This window comes from Dermacentor andersoni, chromosome 8 (assembly GCF_023375885.2).
Source record: "Dermacentor andersoni chromosome 8, qqDerAnde1_hic_scaffold, whole genome shotgun sequence".
NCBI lineage: Eukaryota > Metazoa > Arthropoda > Arachnida > Ixodida > Ixodidae > Dermacentor > Dermacentor andersoni.
In genome coordinates this window covers 56,219,837-56,244,036 of record NC_092821.1, presented here as the reverse complement: position 1 = coordinate 56,244,036, position 24,200 = coordinate 56,219,837, and the positions used below count along the sequence as shown (strand labels likewise).

The 24,200-nt window shown below is 46.1% G+C and overlaps 1 long non-coding RNA gene across 1 annotated transcript in view; it reads left to right on the top strand.

Moving 5' to 3' along the window:
* The window catches only part of LOC129386850 (uncharacterized), a 30,157-nt gene extending 10,255 nt beyond the window's left edge, over positions 1-19,902 (top strand). Inside the window, exon 3 of the long non-coding RNA XR_008614123.1 lies at positions 19,766-19,902. This is a non-coding gene — a long non-coding RNA (uncharacterized lncRNA). The remainder of the gene's footprint in view (positions 1-19,765) is intronic.
* Positions 19,903-24,200: the final 4,298 nt, after the last annotated feature.

Below are 24,200 nucleotides of genomic sequence, written 5' to 3'. Positions count from 1 at the left end.
CATGTGGAGTTGCCTCTCCTAGTTGGGAAATCCTTATCGGTGATAAGGGTTGATAAGGGTTTTGATAAGGGTCCAGTCCCATCGCAGTCTGCCACAGCTCGCGTCCCTTGGGCGTGTCGTGGGGGTACCCCCACACCCTATGTGGGACGTTGAAATCCCCGACGCCCTCAAGGTGGTGCCCACCGGCCAGGCTGACGGCCCTCTTGAGGAGAGAGTTCGCCCTCGCCCTGCGGTAGCTGGGGCTGCAGTATACGTTGAGGATAAACAGGCTGTTTCTTCTGAGGCCCTTTCTGGGTGGGTTCATGAGGATTTCAGTCATGATGTAGTCCATGCCATCACCAACTGTGCCGAGGTCGCAAGAGAGGCAATTGTACCTTTCGCTGACGAGGGTAGCAACTCCCCTACCTCCTGAATCTGAAGATACTACCAGGTAACCCGCGAGTTTGATAGGGGCACTATTATGCGAAAAAGAGTTGAGGCGTGCAGACAGGACACATGAGTAGAGAAGCGGACAACGCGAACGCCGACTATCAACTGAAGGGAGCACTGAGGCAAAAAAAGAAAGAAGACACAAAACTCATCTGCTCAATCTCAGGAATGGAATCGCCACGTGTCAGTCGGGTACATGTGTTGGTCTACATGAGAGATAACTGTTAAGGCACCTAATCTCTTCCTTATGTAAAGAAGTCGAAGGGTAACTCACGCACGCACTTCCACCGTTGTAGATATACCATGCCTCTACCATAAGACGCGTATCTTCATTCTTATGCCTGTACAATGTCGCGCACTCATGTAACTCTGGCGTGCAATTACAATCTTGGCAATGTATAGAAAAATTAAAAGGCGATCCACCGGTTAACGACCTCTGATTAACCTCTGATCGATACACCACCCCGTTTTCCCTACGTAGAACTGGCCACAGCGAAGGGGAATATTATAAACCACACCCATGCAACAGTCAGTAAACCTGTTGTTCTTATTGTGCTCCACTGGACAAATATCTGTTCTTCTTTTGCCTTTTGCCTGCTCCTTTTTCCTCTGCACGCCAGCGCATATCTTACCTAGCCCATTGGGAATAGTGAAAGCAACATTAACACCATATCTACTTGCAACATTTTTAAGCCTGTGCGACACTGAATGAATGTAAGGAATAGCCACTACTCTTTTTTGTTATTACTGCTTTCTGTAGTCAAGTCCGTCCCCCTCGAAACCCACTTCTTTAGGCGCTGAGCCACAGTGGTCACTGCTACACTAGGATAAGCTGCTTCTATTAGGCGCAGGGCCTGCGCATTAAAACTGGCGCTCATTTTGTGCATGCAGGATCTGGTGAGAGAAGACTTAAGGCACGACATGGTAATTCCGTTTTTTACTACATTGGAATGCTTAGATTGAAAGTTTAACAACGGATTCGAAGACCTTGGGGAGTATTGAAAGCAAACGTGATTTTGTTCGAAGACCTAGGAAATGTCACTAGGGTACTAGTTGTAACTTCCTGAATAGCCATGATTTAGGGCTTAGCTCTGAGAGTTCTTAAATATGCCTGCAGAAGCGGCTTCTTGTTGGGAAACCCTCCGCAGTTCCATTTGCCAGATACTAAAATTCTCGTCCACACTATCCATGGCTAGGCTGAGAGAAGGCTTGAACGGCCCTTGTTCCCAAGCTTCCTTGTTATTCTCTGCGTCATATCAGCACTGGTAAAATTAACTGATTGTACAGCTTTCTTTTCAATGACAATGGTAAGCTGCGATCCTTCCCATGTTTATTCTTCAATGAATTTCCCTCGCTTATATATATATATATATATATATATATATATATTTCCGCAAACACCACATTTCCGCAACCCATCTGAATGGCGCACTGCTGACGACAAGCCTATTTGTTTCCACTGCCATCGAATCGGGCACATTTCTCGGCACTGTCGTAGTCGCTGGAGTTCCCCGAGCCGGCCTACTTATACTGCCTACTCTCGCCCCTCAGGTGGCCCTTCTCGTCCCTATGCCGCACGCTCCGATAATGCCGCCACTGATTCTCCTGCAACGAACCGCCCCTATTCTCGTTCGCCTTCGCCCCAACGACGACAATCTCGCTCTCCCCAGCCCCGTCGCTCCTATTCGCCGACTCCCTTCGGACGCCGCTCCCAGCCGGAAAACTAGACGATGCAGCGCCTCGAGGTGACGCTGCATTGCTCCCTACGCCGCCAAATCCTCTACTGACTTTGCCCACTCATCTGAACCTTCTTGACGTGCAAGTCGATGGTGTTTCTGTGTCTGCTCTCATAGACACTGGGGCGCATTTGTCCGTAATGAGCGCTGACCTTCGTAACCGGCTCAAGAAAATTATCATGCCCGCCACGACGCCTGTTGTCCGTGTCGCCGATGGCGGAACAGCCCCCGTAATTGGTATGTGTACCGCCCGCGTCTCCTTCGCCGATCGCTCAACAATCGTGCTATTCACAGTCATCGCCCACTGTCCCCACGACATCATCCTCGGCTTAGACTTCCTTTCCGCACATTCTGCTCTCATCGATTGTTCCGCCAGTACTCTCCGCCTTGACCTGCCTGTTCTGGATCCTGCTGAACCACACCCCAGTCGCCTCAGTTCCGCCGACTTCGTTCGCTTGCCACCTTCGGCACTGACCTACGTTGACCTAGTGTCATCCCCACCAGTCCCCGACGGTCACTACATCGCGGCTCCTATGCAAGACGTCCTCCTTACACATGGGATCACAGTACCCCATACAGTTTTATCTATTACGGCGAATTGCGTCTGCCTGCCAGTGGTCAACTTTGGCTTGACGACACAAGTGCTGCCACGTGGGATGTCTTTGGCCCAGCTTTGTTCATTCGAGGATCACTCAGTAGCATCCATTGCAGTAGACGACACTTCATCCGATACTCCTCTACCATCGCAGTCGGCAAATTGTACCATCGCTGACTTACGGAAAATGATTGCCCCCGACTTGCCCTCTGAGCACGCTCGTGAACTCTACCGCGTTCTGTTTTCCTACCACGATATTTTTGACTTTAACGATCGTCCTTTAGCCCAAACTACAGCTGTCAAACATCGCATTAATACCGGCAATGCCCCTCCTATTCATAGCCGCCCGTATCGAGTGTCACCAGCTGAGCGTCAAGTTATTCACGCAGAAGTTCGCAAAATGCTTGCCAAGAACATTATTGAACCATCATATAGTCCATGGGCGTCACCTGTAGTACTGGTCAAAAAGAAGGATGGCTCATGGCGCTTTTGCGTGGATTATCGGCACCTTAACAGGGTTACCAAAAAGGACGTGTATCCCCTACCTCGGATTGATGACGCCCTTGACTGCCTCCACGGTGCTCGCTATTTCTCTTCTATTGACCTTCGCTCCGGCTACTGGCAGATTGCCGTGGACGATCTCGACCGCGAGAAGACTGCTTTTGTCACACCCGACGGTCTTTATCAATTCAAAGTGATGCCGTTTGGTCTATGTAACGCCCCTGCCACTTTTGAACGCATGATGGACTCCCTTCTTCACGGTTTCAAATGGTCCACGTGCCTGTGCTACTTGGACGACGTTATCGTATTCTCCCCAACGTTCGCTACGCACCTCGAGCGCCTCTCAGCAGTCCTGGACGTTTTTCGGCGAGCCGGTCTGCAACTCAACGCATCGAAGTGCCAATTCGCCAGATTACCGTCCTTGGACATCTCGTTGACGCGAACGGAGTGCAACCGGACCCAGGCAAGATCCATGCTGTTACGCACTTCCCTGTTCCGAAGTGTGTCAAGGATGTGCGCAGCTTCATCGGCCTTTGTTCGTACTTCCGCCGTTTCGTGAGAAATTTCGCCGCCATAGCACGACCACTAACCGACCTTTTGAAAAAAGACGCTCCTTTCCAGTGGGGCGATAACGAGGCCTCTGCATTCTCTCATCTAATCGACATTCTCGCAACGCCTCCCGTTTTGGCCCATTTCGATCCTTCTGCGCCTACCGAAGTCCGTACTGATGCCAGCGGTCACGGAATTGGAGCAGTACTGGCACAACGCCAGCGTGGCCACGACCGTGTTATCGCTTACGCCAGCAGGCTCCTCTCACCCGCGGAGCGCAACTATTCCATCACTGAGCGTGAGTGTCTGGCCCTAGTTTGGGCGGTTGCGAAATTCCGCCCATACTTATATGGCCGATCCTTTTCCGTTGTCACAGACCATCACGCGCTTTGCTGGTTATGCTCACTGAAAGATCCTACAGGAAGACTTGGTCGCTGGGCCTTACGCCTCCAAGAATATTCGTATACTGTCACCTATAAATCTGGCCGACTGCACAAGGACGCTGACTGCCTGTCTCGCTACCCGGTCGACGAGCCTGACGACGCCGACAGTAGTAGCGCCAACGGCATTTTCTCTGTCTCTGCCTTCGGTAACATCGCCGATGAGCAGTACCGAGACCTATCGCTGCGAGCACTTATCGAGCGTCTGCGCTCTACACCTACCGACGCATCCGTTCGCCGATATGTCCTCCAGGGTGGCATTCTGTATCGAAGGAACTTCCTCCCTGACGGCTCTGACCTTCTTCTTGTCGTGCCAAAACAGTTACGACAGACTGTGCTCTTTGAGATGCATGACGCACCCACTTCAGGACATCTTGGGGTAACCCGCACGTACGACCGCGTCCGCCGCCGCTTCTATTGGCCTGGTCTCGCTCGCTCCGTTCGACGCTATGTTGCTGCCTGTGATCCCTGCCAGCGTCGGATGACACCTCAGGTGCTACCTGCCGGTCATCTCCAGCCGATCACCGTCCCTGTGGAACCGTTCTTTCGTGTTGGATTAGACCTGCTCGGTCCCTTTCCCACGTCATCTTCTGGGAACAAATGGGTAGCCGTCGCGACTGATTACGCCACCCGATACGCTATCACTCGGGCTCTCCCTACCAGCTGCGCCACTGACGTCGCGGACTTTCTCTTGCGTGACATTATCTTGCTTCATGGCGCCCCGCGACAGCTGCTTACTGACCGTGGTCGAAACTTCCTCTCGAAAGTTATCGCTGACATTGTGCGTTCCTGCTCCATTCAACACAAACTGACTACTTCATACCATCCTCAAACCAATGGCCTGACAGAGCGGTTAAACCGTACTCTTACCGATATGCTGGCCAAGTACGTTTCCAAGGACCACCACGACTGGGACATTGCCCTTCCTTACGTAACATTTGCGTACAATTCTTCCCGGCACGACACCGCCGGATTTTCTCCCTTTTATCTACTGTACGGTCGCGAACCTACCTTGCCCCTAGACACGGCACTTCCTCCTGCTGCGGTCTCAACAAGCGAGTATGCGCGCGACGCCATCGCCCTCGCTGACCATGCACGCCAGCTTGCCCGTGCTCGACTGACGGCCTCACAGACCACTCAGCAGTGTCAGTACAACGCCCGCCATCGTGACGTACAGTTTTCACCTGGTGCGCTCGTGCTCCTGTGGTCGCCCTCTCGTCACGTCGGACTTTCTGAGAAGCTCCTTTCGCGATACACAGGGCCCTACCGCGTGCTGCGCCAGGTGACGCCTGTGACTTACGAAATTGCTCCTGTGGCCTCAACCTCGTCCTCTCCTGTGGCATCTAGTGATGTCGTACACGTCAGTAGGCTCAAGGCCTACTACACTGCTTCCGAGTCCGATCTTTAGTCGCTCCGGGACGGCGCTTTTGCAGCCGGGGGTAGTGCTACGGCACAATATGCGCGATCACGAAAGGCCAGCAGTGTGAAGACGACGACGACGCTTAGAAGCTAGCACGGGCTGTTGCCTCTTGGCCAAGCGCAGCGTATTTTCCTTGTAAATATATTTGTACATAGCTTTTCGTCTGCGTCTTCCTACGTAACATATCATATACATATATATATATATATATATATATATATATATATATATATGTATATATATATATATATATATATATAATATCTTGCAGTTGAAGAAACTTCGTGTGATCTCGAAGGAGTGGGCGCTGAAGTGACGGCGTTACATGAACCTATTCAACACCTCATACTAGGAAACAGTTCAATTTCACAGCCTGTCTCCTCTCGGTTGTATAATCTTCCTTCGCATAATTGTCGCATACTTGGCTATCACTAATACGGCTCAACCTTCCGGTGAAACTGCAGCCTCTCTCTCTTTGTCTTTCTTTGCTAGCTTGACCATAAATGCTGCTGTGCATGACTGCCATTGATGTTGATTTCGAGTGAATCCGGCTTGGCCTCGTTTCGGTTACTGAGTGAATTATACAGTATTCGGCAATTATCATGCACCGAGACTTAAAAAAGAGGAGTCGCGTTACTCTAAGAAAACTTAGTGCTTATTCTTTCCGGTATAGCGGAGTAGCCGTCAGTAATTCTTCCGTATTTGAGATTTAATTTGGCAATAGGAATTAGTTATCAAACTCCTGAAGTAGTGTCCCAATTTTGAAATATGTCAATGAGGCATTTGTAGGCACGCCAAAATGCCATATAAATGCGATGATTTCAGCGACGTACTAATTGCGTACAATTTTTGCCCCGTAACAAAGATACTTCATGAAGTATGAAAAATGTCATGTTACTGCGCTCCCACCTGCCACCTGCTACTACATTGCCTGTCGCAAACCCGTATAGACAGCGCATCACCTTGATAATGATACGGAAGGAGCACCAACATCAGGTTTCGCAGCTTCGCAGCTACTTCTTCCCGTCACTTCTACGTCGGACTTTGTCTCTCAAGACCGAAACATCACGTCGATAACAAAAGCCGGAGCGCCACTCCGACCACGCACGAAATGCGAAAGGCAATGAAATAGGCATAGAATGTTTCAAGATCCCGGCATTGCTCGCACCGCATTGAAAAAGAGCGTGCCAAGCTATATTTCGTGCCAGATACTTGCTTCGGACCAAAGCAAATTAAAGTCACCGTTTTATTTTTCATTAAAGTGTATAGCTGCGGCCAGAACAGGTTCGTGTAAAAAAATAAGAGCGAAATAAACGGGCTGGGAAGCGACCAACGTGTAAAGGCGAAACGGATGCGTTCAAGAAACTAAATACAAAACTTCTCAATGAGCCCAATCGGCAACGAGGATGTCTGTAAAAAAAAAAAAATATGACATTTCAGTGTGCCCTTATTATCTATGAATTCGTAAGCTCCGTTGAGCACCAGCCTAGAGGACATATTCGAATAGATCACCTTTTGCCGCTACGCAGTACTGTGCCTGTTTTATCACCGCTTCAGTGCCTTTCTTGATGACTGACGCCGGAATTCTATGGCAGACATCTGTTATCTTTGCCTTGACCTCATCCGACGTCATCGTCTCGATCATGTACGCACAATATTTCACATAACCCCAATAAAAGAAGTCGAGTGGAAAGAGGTCAGGCGACCTAGCCGATCAATTTACAAGCCCGTGCCTGCCAATCTATTGCGCATGAAAACTCGAATCGAGCCAGTTTCGTGCTCAGCTACTGCTGTGTGCTGACGCCACAACTTGCTGGTACATAGGAGTGGAAGACGTGACAGTGAGACTTCGCTGAGAAACTCCTCCGCCACACCATCAAGGATTTAGTTGACGTCACGCTGTCTAGTCAGTGTGTGCTCGAACAAGATGGGGCCAATGATTGCTCCGGCGTCTATTCCAAACCACACAATGAGTGGCCACTGGTACTGGTGCCAATTGCGCTTTAACCAATGTAGACTGGAGTCCATTCAATGGTGTGCATTATGCAAATTTACCTGGCCGTTTGTACAAAAATTGGATTAATCTGTACACATGATGTTGCTCTAAAAGTCTGGTGACATCCGCTTTTGTGAGGACCCAGTTCGAGAAATCTAAACGATTCTGCAGGTCCCTATCTTCTAAGTATTGGTGCTGGTTAAGGCGGTACGGGTGAAAGGCCGTCATTTAGAATCCTCCAAACTGATTACTTGGAAACTGGTACCTGGGCGGCCTCATCCCGAACGCTAGCGTGAGTGTTTGAGGCCATAAATGCTAGAACATCCGTGCGTAAGCTAGGTCACAAGCTTATTCATTTAGAGCTTAATGTCCTATTAGCATTTCAAGGTACTACAACCAGGCAACTTTGCGACTATAATAGAGCCGATTAGAAAGAAATGAATAATAGGCTTAATGACTTTTTTCATTCAAACGTTCTTGCCCTCATTTTCGAATAGGTCTGTTCAACACAACTGGGTGCTTTTTAAGAACATGATAAATAATCTAGTGTACGAATATGTTCCCTTGATTTCTATGTCGAATGAGAAATGTAAACCATGGTTTACAAAAGCTCTCCGTCGTCATGGAAATCAAAAGAAACATCTCTACAAAAAGGCCAAACTCGTGTCCACACCATCGGCTTGGGAAAAATACAGTGTATGCTTAAAGTCTTATTGTTCTGCTGTTCGCGTTTCTCAGGATAAATATTTTTCTCACGACCTCCCCTCTCTTTTAAAATCCAATCCCAAAAAGTTTTGGCGTATGATATCTCCGGAGAGTGCTAATAATCTTATTTCACTGTCCAATGATGACCATCTACCACTCTCTGATAGTGAATCCCCTCATGCATTTAGCAGGTACTTCGCAGCAGTATTCACAAGGGAGGATCATTCCAACATACCCGTTGTACCTGATCATGATTGGAATATATGGCCCCTATTAATGCCACCGTTGAAGGTATCGCTCAACTCATTGATAACGTAAAGATTTCTACAAGTGCTGGTGTTGACATTAACTCTGAAATATTAAAAAGCACTGCATAAATTTCCAGTCAAATTATTTGCCTCCTTTTCCAACAATAACTATCATCTGGCTGGCTCCCTACCAACTAGAAAATTGCCAAGATCATCCCTGTGTAAAAGGGGAAACAGAAATTCACCCGAAAACTACCGTCCCATTTCACTGACATGCATTTGCTGTTAATTACTCGAACACATTATCGCTTCACACATTTACAGTCACCTCGAACATAATTATACAAACAAACTGACTATGATATATAACTAAAATATATAAGTGAATATATATATATATAAATATATATATATATATATATATATATATATATATATATATATATATATATATATATATATATATATATATATATATATATATATATATACAACTATAAATACAAACTGACTGCATTTTTGTAGATTTTGCTAAAGCTTTCGACCGCGTTGCACATTCCCGTCTGTTTTAAAAGTTATCTGCTATTCGCCTAGATTGTTTTACACTGTCATGGATTCGTAACTTTCATTCTTTCTTCCAGCAGTTTACAACAGTTGGCAATTTTACTTCATCACTCTGGGACGTTACTTCAGGTGTACCTCAAGGCAGAGTTGTTGGCCCTTTATTGTTTCTCATATACATTAACGACCAGCCTGTTAAAATATCTTCTCGTCTACGACTCTTTGCTGATGACTGCATCATTTACCGCTCCATTAATTCCATGGATGATCATATCGCCCCCCAAAGTTACCTTAACCTAATTTCCAGTTGGTGTAATAAATGGCAAATGACACTTCACTCGAACAAATGCAAGGTTACCTCTTTCAGCCGCAAGCGTACCAATTCTACCTTCTCGTATCTCATAGATAGCACGGTATTGTCTGAGGCATCATCATACAAGTATTTAGGTATTCATCTCACGCATAACCTTTCATGGGCCACGCATGTCAACACCATTTCTGCGAAAGCTTCCAGGACACTGGGGTATCTGCGCCAGAACCTGCGGAATTCTCCCAACAATGTTCGAAAACTGGCCTTTCTAACACTTGTGCGGCCACAGCTAGAATATGCAGCATCCATATGGTCCTCATATCAAAACTACTTAATCAACTCGCTAGAATCCATACAAAATAGAGCTGCTCGCTTAATTCCACGTAACTACAGTCCCCTTTCGAGCGTAACACAGATAAAACTTGATATCTCTTTTGAGCCATAAAATATTCGTCAGTAAATCGCTCTTTTATGCTTATTTCATAAATATCGCCACTGCACCAGGCAATCTGCATTACCTCTAGAAGCGCCGTCACGCATTTCGAGCCGTTTACATAATCATTACAGCGTCAAGCGCATATACGGACGAACACAAGCCTTCAATTCATCAACCCTTCCACATGCCATCGTTCTTTGGAATGATCTTCCCGATAATATTGCATCCATATGCAACCACCAATCATTCCATGATCAGCTGCGCGAATACTTTCAAGTTACATCGTGACATTAAACCTTCTCTTGCAAAAGTTTCACACTTTTTGGCTATTGTAATTTTGTCAACCCCTGCTTTATTTTTTTTTCTTGAGTCATGTTTCAGACATTTGTGCTGTATTTATATACTTCAATTATTTTGTGTACTTTGCTCTTATGTTTGTTGCTGCTTTTTTGTACTAGCCCTGTACAATGCTTTCCCTTTCCTTTTTTTTTGACCTGTAGATTTTGCATTTCTGATAATATCCTTGTTCGTACCCCTTACTCAATGGCATCTGGGCCCTGTAAGGTATTGTAAATAAATAAATAAATAAATAAATAAATAAATAAATAAATAAATAAATAAAGATGGAGACATCCGTCGCCGTTTCTTGAAGCAGCCTGTCTGTCTCAGGTTTTCGTCATTTCTGATAGTCGACGCGTTTGGTCTACCACCGCCCTTCCATGACTGATACATATTTGTGGCCTTCCTCTTGTGATTTCCAGCTCCCAAGGCAAGGATTATTTTTACCTTCTGCTCATTAGAGAAAAACATGGCGACTGGAGCAAAGCAAAGCGCAACGTTATAGATTTGTTCTGACGCTGTCAATTCGCTTTTTGCTGATAGGTTTTGTAACAAAAAGAAAGAAAAAAACATACGTGCACTTCATCTACGCTAAGATAACAGCTATCATAGCTTGTTTCTAAGTAACTCCCAACACGACTTATTACTTTGGCCGGGGCGCGGCAGATCGGGCAGCAGCTCGATTACGATGTTTTTCTTTATTTCCTTCATTTTGTTCTGGATAACTCAGAGAGAGACTGTTCGAGGGCGCTGCTGTACGATCCGGCTGGGAGCACTGCCACGTGGTATTCTGCATATTTCGTGAGGTTTATTTTGTTTATTTATCAGTCGGAAAAATAATCACTACGCAATCAGTACGTCGCTAAATATACCGCAACAGGATGTCCCTTGGCTGTGCCTTCAAAGGCCTCATTGACACTTTGATAATTAGGATAGTACGGCTCGAGTTAGATAATTATAATAACCTGATTAAATCTCAGTAACGAAAAAAATTGCTGTCAGATACTCCACTATAATGTAAAGAATATTCACTAGGTTTTCTTCGAGTAACGCTTTACTCTTTTTTTATTCTTGGTGCATTGATACCTAATTGGGACACCCTGTATCTATTCATGACTTCTGCGTGCAACTGACGATGTTTCCATCCCTAATAAATGCTTTAAATTACTAGAAAGTCTTTTCTTTCATGAGTCGTTAGCATTGCTTACTGGAAATAGAAGCAATACTGAGACACATAACACTCACTTGCATTTCACACACCTCGGATAAAGGACTGCTGAAGGGGCCACTAAGGCTATTTTTGCACGGTCAAAAAAGCACGCAAAACAATTTGAAGCGTGGCAAACATACAGCAACGTATTACTTCTCTAGGCATAGGCCATCCATACCTTTGGAAATATTATTTAGTTGGCTACCTCCATCTCTTTAAAAAAATATAATAAACTTTGGCCTGTGCGTATATGTACATATATTGTGTGCGTGCATTCTGTTTACAGAGGAAATTTAATACAATGCTTAAGTAAGAAAATACAGATAAGGCAACCGCCGCTACTGCTTGTAGTGCGCGTGTCCTCCTATTGTCAGTATTTGCATAAATAAAGCGAAAGTATGAATAAAAATCTGTACATGTCTGCACGAACAATTATGCAGTAAGCTATCAGCCGCAGTAAAATTTCAAGTCAAATAAATGGTAGAGCCAAGTCAAAAGAAACCTGAAATGATGTGGGTGACAAAGCTCTGGTAATGGCACTTTAGGTGTGTTTATGTGAGGGGGGCGGGTGAAGGGGGCTTCGTCATCGGCCTGAGGGGGATCAGCCCCTCCCCCCCGCGCGATATTCCTGAGGTGCAACAACGGTATGCTGGCGCGTTCTGCGGTTCCGGTGACGCGGACATTGGTTGGCGGAGTACGAACGCGCGAATGCTAACAACGGACGGGACCTTGCCCTCAAAGAAACTGCAAAACTATGGTTCGATAAATTACGAACCTGAGATGGGGAGCTGGGACACCTACAAAGAAAAATTACAAGACTTGTTTGGGAAGTCCGTTGGCCAGAAGATCATCACAAAAAAGGTGCTAGCGTCACATACGAAGACTTGTACAGAATTGAATACGTGTTATAGCTATGTCGAAATGCCGATACTGAGATTCCAGAGGGCGACAAGGTCGGGCATATTTTGAAAGGGATCGCCGACGAGCCCTTCAACCTTTAAATGTGCGAAAACGTATCTTCAGTCGACGCTATTACAACGGCGTGCTCGCGTTTTCAGCACGCTAAAACCCGACGCATTGACCACGCTTTTGCCCGTTTTCACAACACGGTGGCGACGTCCTCTTTTAAGAACACACGGCAGCACAACCACCATGTCAACCAGATAAGCTGACACGGATTGTACGTCGCGTACGTGAGGCCATGACCCCGGCCAAATTCACGCTATTGGCTCGAGCTCGATTACGACTTCATTCGTGCAAACCGTTGTCCAGGACGAGCTCACCAATATGGACATTTAGTCTGTGTGCACCCTGGCCAGCCCTGGCCAGCCCCGAGGGCGTCCACCCTCATACTATCGAGGAACAGCGATTCGCTACGCGATCTTGCGACCCCGCAGCGTCGAGAACCCCAAACGATCGACTGATATGCTTTACGGGTCGCCGTATCGGCCACGTCGCCCGTCACTGCGCCACCCGTTGGTCCTAGCTGCCTCGAAGCCTCGAATGCCGTCTACCCATTACCGCTGTCAGGACAGCAGCCACTTCCCACCTACAAACCAGTCGTATTTCCCTAATGCCGATGCTCCCGCAAGGATAAATAGTGGCTCCTCGACGCAGCGTGGTCACCAGCCAATCTTCAGCTGAACAAAGCCAAGTGCCACTTCGAGCGACGCCAAATAGCGCTGTCTCTGTGTATCTGTTTCTTTCTACGCCCTCGTTCAATCGCGCTTATACACTTAATCATGGATTCTAACCAACTAGCCCGCCAACATGTTCTAGCCAAATAGCAATGTTCGGTCACCTTGACAGGGATGTCGGTGTTGAACCAGGGGCGCTATAACATAAAACTATTCCGAACTTTGCTATTACAATTCTGCAATCAGCCCTCCGCGATTGGTCAAAAAGTTTTTTGGACCACCCCACTTAACCTCTCTGTCACGCGACGTCACGAAAACCGCGATAGCTCCCCATCTGCTATGACGTGCATACACTGATTATGCACGATTTGACCCAACGAAAGAAAAATAGTTATTTATGATTCGATACCTTTTCGTCATTAGCGCTCGGCTATTGGCCAAAGTTTCCCGGCTGCACCAACTTCACCTGCCTGTCACGCAACGTCGCAAAACCGCGTAAAATCACCGCTTCAAAGTGACTTGTACGCGTTAAAGATGAATTCATATGCCTAACAAAACTGAATTTTCTTCTGAATAGGCGCAGGCTGCCCCGTTCCGAAAGGAATAAAAAATGGCTGCCGCCAATCGCTCAGGCACTGGCAACTAGCACCTGTAGGAGAGGATGGGTTCATTTGTGTATAATAAAAATTTTTGCGTGGCCGTGTAACGCTTTCGAGCATTTTCAGCGCGTTTACGACTTCGTTCTACCAACTGTTTTTTGCTGAGGATGCGTTTTAGCGTCATTCCTTTAACTTCCTTTGGATGCCGCCGCGATTTTCGGCGAGCCACTGTAAGCTAAGTAAGGGAAAGCGGAGCAATCACAGACACGGGCACCACCCTTTTCATAGTATTATCGATTTCAGTGCAGTGGCTCGACCCAATTGAATCTTTCTCCACTTAAGCGTGCTCCTCAAGTTTTGTCAGCCAATTAGATAAGACAAGCAGCTCAGTGTAGGCAATGTTATTCATTTTTCAAGCAAACAAAAGTGACCTCCTATGAACGAGGAGAGCGCGTGATTGGTCTCTTCAGACAACCCTGCGGGTGATCGTCCGATGCTTCCGTCGGCGGTTACGCAAAGTTGACACCAGGAAATTGGAATAAAGACGTATTGGAATAGTTTTACGTTATAGGGCCCCAGATGTCGACAAAGTGTGAGCAGTGAAACAATTTCCCGTGCTATGCTCAGACAAAGACGTACGGATTTCCGTAGGGTTATGTTCCTACTTTCGTCACTTTGTTCAGAACCTCGCTGACATCGCCAGTGCTCACACTGAACTCTTGAAGAAGGATGTTCATTTCGCGTTGGGACCGGAAGAAGCTTCGTTTTCTGCCCCCATCCGTCTATTCGCTACAGCACCAATACCGGCCCATTACGGCCCCTCATCACCTACAGAACTTCACACCGATTCCAGCAGTCATGGAATTGCGGCTTTCCTTGGCCTAAAACAGCACCCCAATGAACGTGTCATCGTCTATTGGCATAGACGTTTCTTTCATTGTCGTCACCGAACTTTTCCATCACTGAACGCGAGTGCCTCGCTCTATTGTAGGTTGTCACAAAATTTAGATTTCACTTGTTTGACCGAACTTTTTTTATAATTACAGGCCATTCATCCCAGCCTCGAGGCAGTATGGCTCCAAGAATGCTCATTTGTTCTGCACTACAAATCTAGACGATTATACCGAGAATCCGATTTCTAGTCACACCACTATGCCGATGCTGTCGACCTCATTGATCCTGACTCAGACGGATGATATCCATACGAAACAACGACGAGCCGCGTCGTTACGGCTCCTCATTTACCGCCTAACCGCACCATGACCATAGCACACTGTTCAATTGTTTTAGCTACGCGCAACCTTCTGTACCTTCGTGATCTCAGCTCAGATAGCCTGGAGCTTCTGTTTGCCCTACCTTACCATCTACGCTCCCGCGTTCTTCACCAGATTTACAACACAACAACTGCCTGTCACCTAGGTGTCTCGCGTACATACGCCCGCATCCGGCGTCGGTTTTTCTGGCTTGACATGTACCGTTCTATGCGCCGCTATGTCACTGCTTGTGAACGCTGCCAACGCAGCAAGCGCCCTTCAGTGATACGTGCGGGCCAGCTCCAAACTATTGATATCCCTGTAGAGCCATTCTATTGCGTCGGTCTTGATGTTTAGGCCCTTTCTCTGCGTCCATCACAGTAAATAAATTGCTTGCGGTCGCGACAGTCTACGCCAAATGCTTCACAATCACCAAAACATTGTCAATGAGGTGTTCTACAGACGTCGATGACATTCTCCACTGAACATAAGCTCACCACCACTTGTCATCCACAGACAAACGGACTGACCGAGCACCGGAATGGAACGCTAACCGAGATGCTGGCCATGTATGCTTCACCAGATAAACGAGACTGAGAAAGCAAATTACCATTTGTAACCTTCGCGTACAATGTTCACTGCATGACACCGCTTGATATTCACCGTTTTTTACTGTTTGGCCAACATCCTGCATTGTCATTCGACATTCCCCTTCCGTAGGCTGCTCACTTGCCTACTGAATATACAAGTGATGTCGTTGGCCGAGCCCGTGCAGCTCGTCAATTCGCCCACAACCGACACTGTGCTTCGCAAGACTCCAAAATTTCCGTTATGACAGCCTACACTGAAGTGCGCAATTCATGCCTGTCTCTGTGTTCCTCCTATGCCCACCATGCCGCCGCGTCGGCCTATCAGATAAGCTCTTTCACGTTACACCGGGCCCTACAAGGTGCTGCGTCAACTCGGCAACATCAATTACGAGTTTATACCCCTGGCCACTGCTACTTCGATCTCCTCGCTACGAACTTATGTGGTTCCTGGTTCCCGGCTGAAGCCCTATTGCCCTTCTAGCTCCCCACCTTCGTTGCAAGGGCCAGGACGGCGCTTCCGCCACAGGGGGGTGATGTTACGGAGCGATCGTTACATGGATGAACGCGAGGTTCGACAGATTGATGAAAACGATGATGAGAACGCTTGCACATGGCCGGATCAGACATATTATCTTAGCCTAGCTTTCTCTGTGAATATTTATAAATATACCCTTCACCAACTTCTCACCTCCGTCACAATACACACACACACACACACACACACACACACACATATATATATATATATATATATATATATATATATATATATATATATATATATATATATAATTGAGAACAAAGGAGGTTAACCAAGGGGCCCCATTTATATTAGTCAAATCATAAGAAACCTATAAACACTTTCACCAACGAAACCATAGAGGAAATTACTTGTGCTTACCAATTGAAATAAATAAACCATAAGTTAATGAAAATAATGTGGATGAAGAAACAACTTGCCGCAGGTGGGAACCGAACCGACCGCCTTCGCATTTTGCGTGCGATGCTTCAACCGATTGAGCTACTGTGGCACCATTTCGCCATCCACTTTCTTCCGTATTTATGTGTCCTAGTAGAACCCTGAGAGTGTTAGCCGGCACGACCACTCACAGACCTTGGCGGCACACGCGGAACGTCCTTTATGCCGCAGGCGTGACGAGAACGTGATCTTTTTGGGTGAAGGCAACTGGTCAATGAGCCCACACATGCTACCTCAAGGCATCCATGTTGCCGGAGTCAAGACCCGCATTATGTAATAAACGAGAAAAAAGGGGGTATATCGAGGGGCCCGAATTTTATTACTCATATCATAAGAAGCCTACAAACGCTGACACCAAGGGCAACATAGCGGACAATTACTCGTGGTTAATAAATGAAATAAAGAAACGATAAATTAATGGAAATGAAAGTGGATAACGAAACAACTTGCCCTAGGTGGGAACCGAACGTACAACCATCGCGCATATATATATATATATATATATATATATATATATATATATATATATAGCATCAGCCTGGCTACGCCCACTGCAGGGCAAAGGCCTCTCCCATACTTCTCCACATACCCCGGTCATGTGCTTATTGTGGTCATGTTGTCCCTGCAAACTTCTTAATCTCAACCGCCCACCTAACTTTCTGCCGCCCCCTGCTACGCTTCCCTTCTCTTTTAATCCAGTTGGTAACCCTTAATGACCGTCGGTTATCTTCCATCCTCATTACATGCCCTGCCCTTGCCCATTTCTTTTTCTTGATTTCAACTAAGATTTCATTAACTCGTGTTTGTTCCCTCACCAAATCTGCTCTTTTCTTATCCCTTAACGTTACACCTATCATTCTTCTTTACATAGCTCGTTGCGTCGTCCTCAATTTAAGTGAACCCTTTTTGTAAGCCTCCAGGTTTCTGCCCCTACGTGAGTACTGGTAAGACACAGCTCTTATACACTTTTCTCTTGAGGGATAATGGCAACCTGCTGTTCATGATCTGCGAATGCCTGCCAAACGCACCCCAACGCATTCTTATTCATCTGATTATTTCAGTCCCATGATCCGGATCCGCGGTCACTAGCTGCCCTAAGTAGGTACATTCCCTTACCAATTCCAGTGCTTCGCTACCTATCCTAAACTGCTGTTCTCTTTCGAGACTGTTAAACATTAGTTCTCTGCCGAATTTTTAGACCCACCCTTCTGCTTTGCATCTCCAGGTCAGTCAGCATGCATTGCAATTGGTCCCCTGAGTTACTAAGCAAGGCAATATCGTCAGCGAATCGCAAGTTACTAGGGTATTCTCCATCAACTCTTATCTCCAATTCTTCCCAATCCACGTCTCTGAATACCTCCTGTAAACACGCTGTGAATAGCATTGGAGTGATCGTACCTCCCTGCCAGGCGCCTTTCTTTATTGGGCTTTTGTTGCTTTCTTTCTGGTGGACTACGGTGGCTGTGGAGCTACTATAGATATCTTTCAGTATTTTTAGATATAGCTCGTCCACACCGTGATTCCGTAATGCCTCCATGACTGCTGAGGTTTCAACAGAATCAAACGCTTTCTCGTAATCAATGAAAGCTATGTATAAAGGTTGGTTATATTGCGCACATTTCTCTATCACCTGATTGATAGTGTGAAAATGGTCTATTGTTGAGTAGCCTTTACGAAATCCTGTCTGGTCCTTTGGTCGACAGAAGTCTAATGTTTTCCTGATTTCATTTGCGATTACATTAGCAAATGGTTTGTAGGCAACGGACAGTAAGCTCAGCGGTCTATAATCGGCGTCCCCTTTCTTATGGATTAGGATTATGTTGGCGTTCTTCCAAGATTCCGGTACGCTCGAGCTCATGAGGCATTGCGTATACAGGGTGGCTAGTTTTCCTAGCACAATCCGCCCACCATGCTTCAACGAATCTGCTGTTACCTGATCCTCCCGGCTGCCTTCCCCCTTTACATAGCTCCCAAGGCTTTCTTTACTTCTTCCGGCACTACTAATGGAATGTCCAATTCCTCAAGACTATTCTCTCTTCCATTATTGTCGTGAGTGCCACTAGTATTGTATAAATCTATATAGAACTCCTCAGCCACTCAAGCTATGTCATCCATATAAGTAATCATATTGGCGGTTTTTCTCTTACCGCATACATATAATCCTTGCCTGTTCCTAGTTTCTTCTTCACTGCTTTTAGGCTTCCTCCATTCCTGAGAGCATGTTCAATCCTATCCATATTATACTTCCTTTTGTCAGCTGTCTTACGTTGATTAACTTCAAAAGTTCGGCCAGTTCTATTCTAGCTGTAGGCTTAGAAGCTTTCATACATTGGCCTTTCTTTTAATGAGATCTTTCGACTTTTGCCATAGCTTAATGTTATCCTGTCTAACGAAGTTACCACCGACTTCTATTGCAGACTCCTTAATGATGCACATAAGCTGGTAGTTCATTGCGTCAACACTAAGGTCCTCTTTCTGTGTTAATTCGGAATACCTATTCTACAGCTTGATCCGGAATTCCGCTAATTTGCCTCATACCGCAGCTACAGCGCACCTTCCCGAGCACGTCCACATCTTGTATGATGTCAGGGTTAGCGCAGAGAATGCAGTCTATTTCATTTCTATTCTCGTCTTGCGTAAATATATATATATATATATATATATATATTTAGAAATCTCACATGAATCTGGGCATTATTGAGGTGTTTTTACTCTGAGTAATCGACCATTTTTGAATTTTTGGTAACATCTGTTGGTCACGCCATCACCGAAGGGATTTCGCATAATGGCGCCCATAATGCTCTCGCATTATTACGAGCAAGAATCTTCGCCTATTCTACACTTATTTTCCTCACGTAATGTTTGCACTTATTGAACACTTGGTATTGACAGCTGCGAAAATTATGCGGGGATTATTTTCTCAAAGAGGGTTCTAGGCGCTAAGTTTACAAATTAATTGCCTCTCAAGCATATTACTTCGCGCAAGCCACTGCTTATCATACGAGCCACACTAACCTAAAACCTCACTCTGTGTATGTGGTGGCTTCAGCGACGCACGTCCCAACTTATGTGGTTGTGTTAATCGCTTAACATGTACAAATCAGAACACTTGTGTGCACTCATAATTTACAATATTTTCTATTTATTAAATATATTAGTCACAGCGTTATGCTACATTGAAGCTACTTTCATTGGCACGCATGTAAAATAGCTTTCTTTTGGCTGCACGCAGTTACTCGCAGGAGACACAGCACTAATCGTACGCAGGAGTAATGAAGGGCGCGATAATCATCCTATTTGCTGGTGGTCTCTGAAGACTGCAAGACCAAGAGGTTCATTTCAGCATAATTTAACATATTATAGATTGGATGAGAAGGTAAGTATATTTTACTTTATCTTCTTCTTTAGCGATGACACTAAGATGCAATCGAATCAGCAGCATTGCCTAACGTACACCATGTATCAAGAAGCAATATTTCAATTCCTTAAATACGAACCTGATCGTCGCAATATTTTTCTAAAAATTCGACTGAATCCACCTCATGATAAATTGTCAACCTTTATGCGTTGAGCACTTCAATATTGCGGCATAGCTCATTGTGACCATCAAAACGAGTTATGTATTAGGCCTGTACTGCAGCGATACATATCTGTGCGCTCCACTAAGAACACTTCTTGCCATCTAGCGGCCTTGCCACGAAGCCTGCGCGGGGCATCTGAAATGCACGGCGAGTCAGTGCGTGCGAATACACAGCCACGTGTCATGCGACAACCCGGCTCCTATGTCGCACGCCCTCTGGACACGGTATACCGCGTAGTGGCACTGCCGATGAGTCTGCGCATTGCTTCCGAGAGATATGACGGGTTGCGAACTATTTCCTGAGAACGCCGGCATATGTTCCTGCGCTTGCGGCAGACACAGTAGCCCATACACAGCGGTCCAAGCTGCCAAGAGCTTCATAGAAGATAGGCACATGCCCACTGCTTTGATACAACAGCTCGCTAAGCGATTGCGGGCTGCGGCACATACCCAAAACATATTTGGCGCAGGCTACCAAACAGTCGGGCTGCTGCCCTTGAGGGACCCTTGTGAAGCGGGATCGATTCCGCCCAGCATCAGAGAAACAAAAGTTGACAGCCCCTTTGACATGCACTAAAGAGGATGAAGCATGGGAATGCCTGTATGCTCTCCAGAGAGAAAAGGGCAAAGAAAGCTAGGTCAACGAGATATTATCTCTCGTTGGCTACCCTGCACCGTTAGAGTGGCAAATCCATGCGGTAGGCGAGAGAGAGAAAAGTAATTAAAAAGAGCATACATAAACACATACACACGATACATAACTGTTTCTGCGGGCACTGTCAGGCAATCTGCGAAGGTGGTCCTAGTGTTACGCAGTGTCACCGTCCAATCCTACGCCACACAGCATACAATCACAATTCGTCACAATGACCTGTGTCTTTTAAGTAACGCAGCAGCGCATTCATAGCGGTTCGCGCTGATGTTCGCGTAGGCCAGTTTCCAAGGATGTTGCTTTCCGCTATTTGGCGCTTGTCCAGTTGGTCTAGGGTAGCTGAGAGGGCTGCTATTTGTGGGTTGAAGCGAGGGCGCTCATAATGAACGTGCGCGATCGCTTTGTTGCACCCTGAGAAGTGGCCATTCTGATAAGCAAGGAGTACGCATTTCAAATGCTACTCCAAGTTATAAATAGACGCACTAAAAGGGTGCACTTACGTCGTGGAAGGTCGCGCGGAATAAGGATCTCTAAATTAGGATCTAGGGTATGATGCCGTGCACTTGTAAATCATATTGACCGTAAATAAAGACGGGGAAAGTGGGAGAGAACACATATACAGCACGGGCGGTAACTTTGTTGAAAGTTAGTTGAATGTTACCGCCCGTGCCGTTTGTGTTCTCACCCTCTGTACCCGTCTTTATTTGCGGTCAATATGATGTGCAGTAAACACCAACTAGGCCAATGTGAAGTTATTCTGTGCACTTGTAAATTCGTACGTGTTCCATTGAGGTAATGTGAGATCACACGCAAGTGCGGAAAGTTTTTTTTCGCTGCGTCGGTTCTCGCAGGAGAAATGGCAACGCAGTTGACTCCTTCATGGGCAGATCAGGCCACTGCGTCCGCTCGATCATTGCAATGGATGCCACAGTAACCACTGATATATCGTGTTGTTCGTCAATTATATGATGGTGGACTTCTCTGATCTCTGAGACGAGCTGTTCATGTAATCCTATTTAGTGCTGAGAGTACACTCTGTAGGGCTGCCTTGCAATCGCAGAAGATTGACCATACCTGTGGTGGCTCATCCTGAATGAAAAGAAGAGCTGCACGCAGGGCTACCAGTTCAGCAGCTATCATCCATGATACATGTGACGTTTTTAGCTGAATTTTGATGGATCTTGCTGGTATCACCACAGCGGCAGCTGAACATGTAGGTGGTACTGAGCCATCAATGTAAACATGCACGCGGCTACTGTGCAGCTTGTGTAAAGGTCCAGGGCAAACTACGACATGTTAGCGCTCTTTGTGATTCCTGAGAGGGCGAGGTGTATTTCAGGTTTGTGGAGGCACCATAAAGGTGAGGATGGTCTTGCTGCAGGCATGTAGTTCGATGGCAACGAGGTAGGATTGGCAGCAATTAAACGACTGAAAGTTGTGCGTGGCCTTTATGCAGGTAAGGCAGCAAGATCGTGAGTAGGTAGTCGAGCAACGTGCCGAATATTGGCCGAGAGCGTCGTTGACTAAGTGCGTTGATATTGGGTGATCTCGAGCTATGACAATCGTTCGGCTGTAGACGCACACGCAGGTTTGTTTTGAAGGTGTTACTAAGCAGATGGGGGCTGCATCTAGGGAAACCGAAGAACGAGGTATTATAAAGCTGCAGCATTGATTGCACCGAAATTTGAGGACATGTATCATTGTCACATATCTCCTCTTTAGGTAAGAAACGTGCGGGCTCCATCGTAAGTCGCAGTAGATAATTAGGCCACATAAAAAAGTCAATTATTTGCAGGAGATTGGTTTTTTTTGCTTTCGGTAGTTACTGTATGCCCAAACATTCAAGAATACGAACAAAAAAAAAAACTATTCTCCTATCGTCATTAGATCCGGAGTTACAGTCCGTTATCCATACCACGCCTTCGTATTCCAAAACTGAAACAAAAACCACACTGCATGGGTTCAGAAAATAAGTGCTTTTTCGTCTATATTATTATTATTCAAAATACATTTTTAAAATATATTATGAGTGGAAGCATAATTCAAGTCGTAAAACATAGTTTTGCGTTTGTAATTATTTTTAACTCTAGAAACGGCCACAAGAGGGGCGAACGACACTTGTCACAATGATCGTAGAGTGTTGTTTTGTTTACCTTCGTGGCAACGTCAGGCTTCGTTTCGCGAAATTCCCAAGTCCTAGTGCAACTACGGCAGTGTGTTTAGGCCATCTAGACCACATTCCGATCAGCATGGTAAAATTTAGAGTACGGAAAACAAGGAAGCGCAACCCATGAATACTTTGTTTAGCGCAAAACGACAGAGACAAGAAAGACGACAGGACAAGGCGCTACTCTCAACTGTCGTCTTTCTTGTCTCTGTCGTTTTGCGCTAAACAAAGTATTCATGGATTCGCACCAACTAGCCCGCCAACGCATTGTGCTGAAGGAAGCGCAAGTTTGCTGAGAATCAACACACGCCAAAGAGGCTGTCTTCAAACACAGTAGACGCGGGTGTTTCGGCGACTGCCAAGAAGCTTGGGAACGTCGCATATACAGTTCTCATTCGCGAGTGCGTTCTTATACAGCTCGGAAAGAAGCTTGAATGAGTGTTTCATGTTCAGCCGTAAGGCAAGAAAATCAGGTACTTGTGGTGATTGACGCGAACGGTCAAAATGCTGCGTTCGCAGCGTCGACTGCTGAGCGTTTCACAGGGTCTGAGGATTCTATTCAGGCACCAGTTTTACGTTCGGCTGTAGTGCCCAGTCAACATGTTCTTTCGCCTGATAGGCATCTAACGAAACGGACTGGCTCAATGCAGGCACCTTGTCCTTGGCACCTCCTCCTTGAAACACTTAGCGCGCATGACTCCGAGCCTTCGTGCCCACGTTCAGGTCTTCGTAAGTTTTCACTGGTAGCTGTGTCTGAGGAACGCGTCAGTGAATCTTCGGGTTCTTCTGAATCTTGTTCTTTGCCCTCAGAGTCATCTGACGGGCGCTTCAGAGAGCTAGAAAGCTAACATACCATGTCTTCATCTCCTCCCCTGGTTTCGTCTGGTGGGTGCTTAACTCAGCAGAAAAGCTGAAAACCGGAGCTATTATTGGCACCGTGACGATCAAAATGGCGTCGGCAGAAACCGCATCATTTAAACGATTTTGTTACATGATCTGTCAGTATTTCATGTCCTCATGTCTCATGCCTTGTCAGTGTTTCATGTTAAACCTGGACTAGTGTTCAGACAATTCACTAGCGGGAAGTCCCTAGTTACAGGTTATGTGGTGTACGTGTTTATTGAATTATACAATAATAATCAATTTATTTATTTATTTATTCGGTATATCTACATCGCCTGCACGGCATTATCGCAGGGGGGTTATTGTATATTTGCAAAAACAAAGATTTCTCATTTTTTATTTGTTTTCAAGTGTAAGACTGAGGG